This window comes from Rhinopithecus bieti, unplaced genomic scaffold (genome assembly GCF_001698545.2).
Source record: "Rhinopithecus bieti isolate Rb0 unplaced genomic scaffold, ASM169854v2 scaffold_15368, whole genome shotgun sequence".
NCBI lineage: Eukaryota > Metazoa > Chordata > Mammalia > Primates > Cercopithecidae > Rhinopithecus > Rhinopithecus bieti.
The window spans coordinates 888,303-900,014 of NW_016808463.1; the positions used below are offsets into that span (position 1 = coordinate 888,303).

The 11,712-nt window shown below is 39.9% G+C and overlaps 1 pseudogene; it reads right to left on the minus strand.

The window, feature by feature from the left end:
* Positions 1 to 10,637: 10,637 nt before the first annotated feature.
* Positions 10,638 to 11,382, minus strand: LOC108538559 (survival motor neuron protein-like; annotated as a pseudogene).
* Between the last annotated feature and the right edge of the window lie 330 nt (positions 11,383 to 11,712).

Sequence of the window (11,712 nt, forward strand, 5' to 3'; positions counted from 1 at the left end):
AAAAAAAAAAAAGTGTTTTTTGCCCATGTCCTTTACAGACCCACCTAATCTTTAAAAAAAAAAGAGAAGAAACAATTTTAGGCCTGTATAACATCCCATTTACCACTTCAAGCTCCACAAATGTAGTTAATATACTTGTTAAGAGAGACTTTACTCTTAAATGTTTTAACTCTGCCTACTTAATGGAGTTGGATGTCCAGTGTTGGAAACAGTCAGTGTCTATTTGGTGGCTTGTGTTTATTTTTGTCACTGTAGAAGTGATCCGCTCTGGAGTAATTTGCTGTATGCTTATTACTTTCCACCTTTAGCTTTTTGTGTACTAATGCTATGTACTGCTCCTATATTTATATATACATATATATATATATATATATATATATATACACACACATATATATTATCAGAGTAATCTTGCTTTGGACTGTTGCTCTAAGCTATGATGTAGAGACTACTACAGCTGCAGTGAATGTTAAGGAGTCTGTTCCCATGGTTTAGTCTAGTCTTGGGCTGGAAGTCTACATCTTTTAACCTCTTTTGTTTTATATGATGCTTTTTATTATGTAGGCACTGCCATCCCTGAATATTCCTTGTAAAGATGCATTGAAGAAGTCAATTTAAAAGGAAGACAAAGCCACCGCTGTCTGTAAACTGTAAATATGTATTTTGGCACTTGTACTCCAGTATTCTGAAAATAGAGTTATGATGGAAATGCTGACAGATCCTTAATGGTGGCCAGAGCTACCATGCAGTGCAAAAATAAATTAAGTGAAAATGTATTATTGAGATTAACAGTGCAAGGCCAATACCTTTTATAAATCTGTCAGTATCTTTTTAATGGACTGTGTATGTGTAGTTATGTTGAAAGACACACTGTGTATGTGTACATGCTTTTGTGTGAATTCAAGGCACACTGTAAGATGTATTTCCCTTCTCTAAAATCCATGTTGAAATGTAAGTACAGATTGATAGAAATAGGTGTTTTACTTAAACTCATATAATCTTGTTGCAGCACCGTTTTTAAAATGTGTAATTGTACTGATTTGCTAAGAGTCATTTGACCAAAATTTGGCTTTATTTTGCATAGAGGAAAAATTAGCCCTTAGCCTTTTCTCAAAAAGTGATGCTGTTTCTAAAGAAGAATAGATGGGGAGATCTGAGGCATCCAGAGAAAGGGCAATGTGTCCAAAACCAGCTGAAGGCAGAGAGTCCACGCCTCATTCATTTTAGGAGTCCCTCATGTCTAGCACCATCTTCTGTGTCCTAAAGCCAGTATATATATTAATTTTTTAAAGCTCTGCAAAGATTGGAACAAGAAGTGGTGGGATGCATTCTTGGCATAAACTGGGCTATGTATGCATGATGTTTTTTCTTTCTTCCCCATTTCTTTGGAGGGTTTTGTTCAGGAAAAATGTGCTATAGCCAGAGACAGTCCATCTTACAAAGTCCCTGCATTTACTTTCACAGCAGGAACTGCTACCTTGATTAGACAGGAAGAAGAGCAACTACAACAAAGAGAATAAAATACATTCAGTTTGGTAAATAACCAAGGAATTGGGTGTGATGCTCTTACTTAATAGTAAAGAGATTTACATCAAATTTGAGAAACTGACTTTATCTTCATTCAGGCTGACAAGCCATTTAGGGGATTAGAGGGGACTGCTTTGTCTCTTGTCAGCCCGAGACTGATTTTAGGTGTGGAAGCCTCAGTCCCAGATGGGCTGGGATGGCAGTAGAACTTTCTAATGGCCATACTTGGATTGGACTAATCTGTTCCCTTGTTGCGGCATAGATACTCATTTTTATTTAAAATAATGGCCTTCTACCTTCTCCAGTGTATAGAAAGGGTCAAGAGCAGCACCAGGCCCTGCTGAAGCACACTCACCCAGGGGTGCACTGCACCACATGGTTTTCCCCAATAATTTGTTCCCTGTCTCCAATTTATGGCCCCATTTTGATATGCAAGGAAACCTGGAGAGAGATGACAGATAACCAAGCCTGACCCCCAGACCTCTCTGGTTGGTAACTCAGGGAAATAAGTCTCCAAAACTAGTGGTCTTGTTTTATTCTGATTAGTGGAGCAACTAAGGGTATTTTATTGGTTTCCTTGCCAGGGATACCACCCAAATAGAAAACACAGAGCACATTTCAAAGCTTCTGCTTTCTCTGCCAGGTAATAGTATCCATACCTTCCTGTTTATGCAGTCCCCTTCTGTAGAGGTGCTTCCAATTTTTTCCAGAGGTTGTTAAATTGCCTTTGGCTCTCAGCTTAGCCTCTTGGTCTTAATTTCCCCTTAATTAAAGAAGGGTAACCAATGTGGTCCCTAGGAGCTAGTGAGAGTAATATACGGCACAAACCAAAAAACACTCTGATAATGATAACTGGGCCCTATGGCTCTTAAATAACAGCACAAATAGTCTACCACCTGAATGAGAAGGCTCCTTGAGTCCACTTTTATAACAATTCAGGGTGACTACTGGGGTACTGGGTAATCCGCACGGAACAGGAGGTGCCCACAGGGAGTGGGAGATAGGTGGCGAGTAAAGACAAAGTTATTTGCTCATTTTCCCCTTTTAATCATGTCTCCCACCCCATGCAGTCCCCACCACAGAGTTCTGAAGCTTCAAAAGGGTAGAAAAGGATAAATCCAGGCCATTAAAAGAAAATAATCAAAGCTATTGAAAAGATAAAACAAATGAGTCGCACTAAAAGGGCCGTCTGTGCAAGTAATAAGGTTGAAATACTGATACTGATTTCCTAGCCGAACAGCATTCCTCGCACATGTGGTTTGTGTATCCGTGTCTGGGTGGGTGGTCTGGTGAGAAGTGCTAAACGCAGCAAGATGGCTTAGTTTTTGAGCAGTGGAGGGAAACTGGGACAGGCTCAGCCCGTGGCATCTATAGTCCCTGCAACATAAAGAGGCTTTCCTTTTGCTTTGTTCCAGGATAGAAAGTTTTAACTTGGCTTATTCATTTAAATGTGAGTCTCTATTCTGCACAGAACCAATCAGAGGGTAGGAGTGTGTATGTGTGAGTGTGTGTGTGTGTGTTTAAGAACCTTCTTGTCTCTCACCGCCCCAGCCCTACGGGATGGGATGTGTGGCATAGAATGTATAACCCTTTATTTGTTGGAATGTATTCCCTGGGTGCTAAGCACCTATTAACATCTCTTTTGAAAGGGACGCTGTTTTAAGTAACACCTCAGTTTAGCTAGGACAGGAAATAGCATTAAATTAAAGGTACATATGAATATGGTCCACAAACAATCCAAATAAAGGTAGACCCCCCCCCAAAAGCACATTTATACTCATGAGAATGCCAAATGAAGCACACTCAGTTCAAAGGGGGAAACTTGTTAAGGGAAGCTTCTTTCATTCAGGAAACACGATGCCCAGCGATAGCTTTTGAGAGACACAAATCATTGCCAACTCACATCTGAAGACAGGCTGCTTCATGAATATCCTTCAGAATTGTTAGATGTCGGGAGTTTTGACTTTAAATCAATTGGAGGATAAATCATTGTTTTCCAAATTACAATATTTACTTGTTTCTATGTTTATTATCTGTCTCCGCCACTAGAACAGAAGTGCCTGAGGCTAAGAACTTTGTTTTGTTCACTGCTGATCCCAGGACCTAGAACAAGTCTAAGACATACGAGACACCTGTATTTATCAAATGAAAATGTGGGAGCATTTTGTGGAACATGAACCTCTTTTGACATTTCATGAGAAATGGTTTTGCATTTAAGTGTGGAAACATTGCCCAGTATATGACCCTCTTGGCAATTCATGACATGCTAAAATATTAAATCTTTGGAAAGCCACATGTTCTACCAATAGTCAAACTTGTTTAACTTTATTTAATGCAATATTTCCTAAACTGTATGTAACACAATAGTAGTTATGCAAGATAGTAATAGCGGTTTGGCATTTAAAATAATGTTTCTTTATCAAAATAGTTTTTAAACTATATTTCATTCTTCAAGGTTTATAACATAGTTTGGGTAGCACAGTTTCAGAGAAGGACAGCACAGCTATTACTATCTCTAGAAGTGGGTTTCTGGATTAGCTAATCATGTAACTTTTTGACCAAATTGGATTTTTTTTTTTTTTTTTTTTTTTTTTTGATACAGGATTTCTCTATGTTGCCAGGGCTGTAGTTCAGTTGCTATTCACAGGCACGTCATAACATGCTATGGCCTTGAACTCCTAGGCTTAAGTGAACCTTCCACCTTAGTCTCAGAAGTAGTTGGGACTACAGGTCCATACCATCAGATCTAGCAAACTGGAATACTTTTGAGAAGGAAATGGGACACTATTAATAATCATCCCAGGACAACATGAATAAATCAAAGCTGTCTTTGGCAAATCAGGGCATGTGGTCACTGTAGCTTCGAGGAAAACACTTTGGGACATGTGGAACTGAAAGTATACCTTCAGATTTCTCTTTCCATCACTTTTATCATATGCACTTACCATGCATATGATAAAAGGTGTTTGGTTGGGCTGTGTAGGGTAGAAAAAAATATTTCCTCACCCATTGCAAGGTTCATGGCTGACACCCCTATATTAAAAATAGATTAACAAGAGAGAAGCAGAGCAGATTCATTGAACCAAAGTTTTATGTGACATGAGAGCCATCAGAAATGAAAGTCCAAGAGACCTAGAGGAAGCTCCATTTTTATGCTTAACTTTGATGAATGGACAGTCATGCGAAAGTATCCATAAAGGAGGTATGACATAATGGTAATAAACTGGGGGCACTTAGCAAGGCCTGATTGTTCAGATTCTTCTGGCTTCAGGGTATAGGGCAGGACTCCTTTGGAATGAAGATCTTTTTGACCTCCTTTCAGGTGAGGTAAGTCAGAATTTTTTTTTTTTTTTTTTTTTTTTTGAGGAGTCTCGCGTTGTTGACCAGGCTGGAGTGCCAATGGCCTGATCTTTGCTCACTGCAACCTCCGCCTCCTGGATTCAAGTGATTCTCCTGCCTCAGCCTTCTGAGTAGCTGGGATTACAGGCATCTGCCACCATGCCCAGCTAATTTTTTGTATCTTTGGTAGAGATGGGGTTTCATCATGTTGACCAGGCTGGTCTTGAACTGCTGACCTCAGGTGATCTGCCTGCCTCAGCCTCCCAAAGTGCTGGGATTACAAGCGTGAGCCACCACGCCCAGCCCGGAAAATTTTTTAAATGACCAGTCTTCATGGGAGAAATGTGGGGAAAAGAGTGATCTTTCTGCTTCTGAGTTTTGTCAGTTTTCTTCAGTTTAAAATACTCAGTGTGCCAAGATGCCATATTTTGGGATATTGTGTTCTGAACCTTGACAGCTGCTGTTTTGTGGTAACAATTGAGAATCTCCCTCATAGTAAGGGTAGGCCCACAGGATCCAGGGTTAAAGGGCGTTATCAGTGTTGCTGAAGAGGCTTTGCGGTTGATGTGGTCTCCAAGCCAGCCCTTCCTTCCTCACCCCCGCCCCTGTGTTAGCCTATCAGTTGAATAGGTGAATAGGCTCGTATTGAACATAAGTCCTGCATGCAAGGGCGCATTCCATATTTGGGGTCTCTGGCCCCATTTCCTGAGCCTGTTGCACGTTGAGGTTGTGTTTGTTTTCCTCACACCTGACACCTTTGTTTGATATGCTACCTCTTCATTGTCACCTGCCAAGTCACTCTGGCTGCCGCTGCCACGTCCTGGTGGAATTGCTCAGCTGGCAGGTCCTCTTCCTGTTAGAATATGTTCTGGAATTTTGTAGGTTCTCACTCTGTCTCCAAGTCCTACTACCTGATACCCTTTGATATTTTGGTGATTCCAAGTTGTATGGGCACAATTCCTAGCATAGACCAAATGCTCAAAAAATGATGAACCAATAAAATAAATGGCTATAAATAAATATCTTCCTTGGCTTGCAAGTAGGTTGCTACCTTGATGGCAATTCTCTGCTGCCTCTTTCCTTAAAAGTATGTCTTATTCTGCTACTATATTAAAGGTAGTATAACATTAGAGGCAGAAAGGTTTGGTTTTGAATGCCAGGTCTGTCTCTCCTAGCCATATAACCTTAAAACAGCACTTTCCCAGACTTTGGTTTTCTCATTTGTGAGATGAGATGAACAGTGGACCTCTGTTTTAAGGCAATTGTTAAAATTAGAAGTTTGTAGCACACTTAGCACACTGTACCTGGTCCACAGTAAAGTGCTTAATAAATGGTAGTTATGATGCTGTTGGAGTCTCATGAGACAATTCTCTCAGTGAATTCTCTATTCTCTTGTTGGTGGATAATTTTGCCAATATGTAGTATTACACTCGTGCTGTTTGCCATTCAGCCCCAAGTGTCTTCAGCCCGTTGTAATCATTGCCCTTCCTCAGGTGCACATTCTTGCAGGGCAGTCATCAGCTGTGTAACTGACTGCTGCTCTTTCAAAGCTGTTTTCAGCCCGTTAGAATGAAAGGGAGCCAAGTCTCTTGACTCAGAGCTGGGCCACATAGAACAGATAAGAGTTGAACACATTTCCACCTGATGAGCTCAATTGCTAGAGGTAACACTGGTGAAACTGAGGTCATAGGTTCAAGCCCCTTGTGAACCCACTGGTTTGCCCCCTGGCACGACTACACACTTCCTGAGCTTATACAAACATGTCATGAATGGTGTCCTGGATCACAGGAAGGACAGTGTGAGAGCATGCCCTTTCACACATGGTTGCGTAGTGCCTTCTGGAGAAGTGTGGATATATAGTATGAGCATCACTGTCATCTTTACGCAGCAGTGGCTTATCACTTTGGCGAGTGGTATTTGTGTGGGAAGCCATTCTCTAGAGAGGGTTGGGCATTCACCTGGAGTAAGCCCAAGTTGTGATCTTGGTTAGCCAGACGTTCTACTGATTTATTTACCATGTACAAGACCTTAGAATGATGTCACTTTTTCTTAAGGAACATATGCCACATAGAAACGGCCATTGTTATTGTATAGTCTGTGATTTGATTTATAGCAAGCATCTCAGTAACCTTTGTTTCACCATTATACTCTTAAAAGCCACACCACAGTTTTGAAAGGGATATGGCTGGCCACATCATCTTATAGAGGATACAAATGTAGCCCTTTGCTATGTTGAAATGCAAAGAAAAACTAATTTAGTCACTATTACTCTCCAAATTATTTTTTTCTCTTAAATATTGTATGATATGTTAGTTTCCTATTCATGTAACAAATTGCCATAAACTTTGTGGCTTAACACAAATTTATTATCTTACAACTTCAGGGGTCAGAAGTGTAAAGTGAGTTTCACTGGGTTAAAATCAAACTGTCAACAAGGCTGCATTTCTTCCAGTGTCTTTTCCGGGGGGAGAATCCATTTCTCTACCTTTTTCATCTTCTAGAGGCCACCTGCATTCCTTGGTTCATGGCCCCTTCCTCTATCTTCAAAGCTAGAAACATAGCTTCTTCCACTCTCTCTGACTCTGAACTGTGTCTGTCTTCTGTCATTTTTTTTTTTCTCCTGAGGCAGGGTCTCGCTCTGTTACCCAGGTTAGAATGCAGTGGCATGATCATAGCTCACTATAGTCTTGAATCCCTGGACTCAAGCAATCCTCCCACCTCAGCCTTCCTAGTAGCTGGGACTATAAGCATGCACCACCATTCCCTGCTAATTTATTTTTTGTAGATACAGGGTCTTGCCATGTTACCCAAGCTGGTCTTGAACTTCTGGCCTCAAGCCATTCTCCTGCCTTGGCCTTCCAAAGTGCTGGGATTGCAGGCTTGAGCCACCACGTCCAGTCTTTCTTTCGTCTTTGACTGAAACTTGAATTACCTTGGGACACCCAGATAATCTAGGAACATTTCCCTAGCTCAAAATCCTTAACTTTGCTCATTTGCCAGGTACTGTAACATATTCACAGGTTCTAGGGACTAAAAAGTAGTCATCTTTGGGGAACCATTTTTATGCCCCACAGATAGGAAGGTGCCAGCTTTGAAATCTCCATCCTTCAGAATGTTTAAAGTCTATTTAAATATCTAAGCAGAACTTATTTGGCCCACATTAAACCAATTTGCTACTAGTTCCAGTTATTCATAGTACAGTTATTCATAGTATCATAATTTATGATGATGACTATGGTGGCGATTTCTTCAGAAGTTGGAGACAAATCCACAGTGAGACATCTTAAAAGACTCATGCTTTATCCATGGTAATGGGAGTCATTCATGAGATATTTACTGAGTGCCTACCATGTGCCGACCATTATCCTGAGGACCCTGTGAAAATGTAGCTGCTGTGTGTGGAGTATTTCCTTTCCATTTTGCTGGTAGTAGAATCTCTTCACTCCTGAGCAACAATGTCATCATGTAGTTAGAACTTCTTTGAAACTATATGGAAATCCTTAACTGGGACACAGACTGAACACCGTTGCTGGGCTCCCAGCCTCCTTATTCCCATTACAGAAGGGACACTTTCTAATTTGATCTGAATTTCACAGGCTTTTTAGAGAGACCTGAATCAATGGTTCAATTTAAAGTTATGCACAGGGAGCAGCCTGGAGCACCAGCCCAGCCATGTGTGCCCCAAAGTCGATGTATAGTTGCTTTTTGCTGCTCTGGTTTGGAGAATAAAGATTAAAAGCTGATGACCCCAGCTTCATCTTAAAACACTTAATTCAGTGTTTTCCATATGCTGAACTGTGGTCTGTTTTCATCACCTAAGGAGCTTTTACAAACTACTCCTCTGTGAGAGGTTCTGAGTCAGTTGTTTTGCATGAGGCCTTGAATACTGGTATTTTCAAATGCTCCCCAGATTATTCTAATATGCAGTCAAGGTGGGAGTGTAAAAAACAAAGTCCTGGTTCCCACTGCCAGGGATCCTTATTCAGTAAGTCCTACTGAATTGTGAACATTCCTCTGGTGATTCTAGTGTGCAGCTATGTTTAGGGGTTACCATCCTAGCAACAATCTTTTGGCATTTTTAGCTATCAGGATTCTGTTTTCCTTGTCGCAAATGTAGATTCCTGAGGGCTCTCTCCATTCCAGGCTTTCTGACCCAGACTCTGGGGGCTGTGCCTAGAAAACTGCAAGCTTAACACACATGCTTCAGGTAATTCTTATCAGGGAGTTGTAGGAAACACTGTGTAGTGGAGCACTACAAAGAACTTAGAGCTGTGCCTTTACTTACTTAGAGCAAACCCGCATTCTCAGTTCCAGCATTCGGCTGATTTTCCCTTATGGCCAGTATTCCTGAGGCTGGGTTGGGAGTGTATGAAGGACAAGGTTATATACTGGTGGCATGGAATGTTTTGGTCCCTGAGTGATTCTCGTCAGGCTTTCTGTGTGTTGATGGCTGCCTGGAAAGCAGATGGAGTTCCCTGTTAGGTTGTCTGGTAAGTTATCAATAAAAAAAGATGAAGAAGTTCTCTAAAGCACTGTATATAGGAAAGAGTCAAATCAAATGCAACTCAATCTGGATAAAAGTAAACCAGAAGAATGTACCAGTCAAATTTTATCTGAGGAAGACAACTATTGGCACTGAAAGCTTTAGTCTGTCCTGATTCAGCAAACCCACACCAAGTATAAATTTTTCAAGTTTCTTTTACATAATCAAATTTGTAGCAATTCTAGTATAAGAAAACTTTTGTTCTTGTTTCAGTGTTGCCTTTTAATTTAAAAATATTTATATATACTTTTAAACATACAGAAAATAGAAAAAAATAGCACATTGAACACCCATATACACACCAGTTAGATTCATTAACATTTTGCCATATAGGCTTCATGCGCATTTTGCAAAACCATTTGAAAACATTTTAAGGGACACTATAACACCTCATTCCTAAATGAGTATGCAAATGAAGGCATTCTTTTATAAACTACAACATCCTTCTCACAGCTCATAAAATTAGCAATAATGGTCTAATATTCAAAATCTAGTCCATATTCAAATTTTCTCAGCCCCTTAGGTTTAATCAAAGATTCCACATTGCATTAGGTTATGATGTCTCTTAAGTAACTTTAGAAGAGTTACCCTTTCCACTTTTTTTTTTTTTTTTTTTTTTTTTTTGCAACACTGATACTTTGAAGCAATGAGGCCAGTTATCTTCTACAACATTCTATATTCTGGATCTGTCTGATCATTTCTTTAGTGGTGTCATTTAACTTGTTGCTCTATCCCCAGCATTTCCTGCAAACAGGAAATTAGATCTAAAGGCTTGACTAAATTTCAGTTAAAGTTTTTGCCAGAGCACTTCATAGGTCATAGAGTGTACAGTGCAGTATGCATAGGTCATACTGCATCACAGATCAGAAAATGTGTCTGTTTTTTTCTGACTACTAGTGATGTAAAATGTCATCAGAGCCTAAGGAACTCTTTCTTGTAAAAGTATATTTTTTCCACACAACCAACCAGTAAGTTTTTGGTGAGGTAATACTTTGATACCATGAGAATTCTAGTAGGGATGTAGCTCAACCTTTTATCTAATAGTTTTAGTATCAAAATGTCTTTAATACTGTTTTATATTAACCCTTTTCAACTTTTAACATTTTAAATTTAAAATATTCAAAAACATTTGTTTGCCACAAACCATAAAGTTTTACAAAAGTAAGATTCACTTTTATAATAATGGCATATTTACTTATTAATTGGAATGTGAGCACCCTCTCTCTTTTTAATTTTGCCTCAACCCTGTATAATAGCCAGTATGCTAGCCACTCATGGACCAAGAGATTAGCATACTTCCTAAAGCATTAATATCATAAAGAAAATCTAGACATGTGGGAGGTGGTAGGGGAAGTTTTGGTGGCCCAGAAGGAAATGGAGGCAGCAAGCATGATAGGAAGTGGGGTGGTGTGGGTGGTGGGCTATTGAATTTTAGACCTGACTTGGCTTTCCTGGTCCCAGGATTCCACGGAGTAGCACTCAATCTTGACTTTTGTTTTCATTCTCTTGAGCATTCTGTCCTATATTATTAGCTACAGAGGTTGAAGAAAGTAGATCAGACAGATCTGCTCCTCTCTATTTCCATATCCAGTGTAAACCACAACACAGCTTTCTCTCTTCATATCAATTGAAGCAATGGTAGCTGGGTAAATGCAGCTGTCTTCTGACCAAATGGCAGAACATTTGTCCCGAACTTTCTACTACTTCAAGAAAGTTGCAGTGTTCTTTTCTTGGCTTTTATTCTTCTTAGTAGGTTTTCTACTAGGCATGCTTTTTGGTTTATCTGAAATTTCGCAAATGTCATCAATCTTTAGAGCCTGTTTAAATGAAGCTACAGCTTTATTATCCACTTTTATCAGTGCTGTAGCATCCCAAATGTCAGAATCATCACTCTGGCCTGTGCTGCACTAGAACTACACCAAATCTTCCTGCTCCAGGATGCCACAGCCACTGCTGGCACTGCCCATTGCCATCATAAGCCTACTGCCAGTTTTACCTTTCAACGAATGCATTATTTCCTAAATACTTACTAACCACAGTCAAAAATTGTTTCCCTGAGATGATATAGCCTTCTCCTTTGGTGGCATATATTAACTTTGTTAGTCTCAATATGACTCACAGTTTGGATTTTCAGGTTCAAGAATGTTTGTGCAGATTCATCCAAGACCTCCCTACAGGTGATTTTTTTCAGCACATTTTACTTAGTCAAATCATCAAACTATTGATCATGTCCCCACACCTAACCGATTTATAAAATTCAAAGCCATCTGCCCTGTAAGGATACTCCATAGTCTTGATTACAG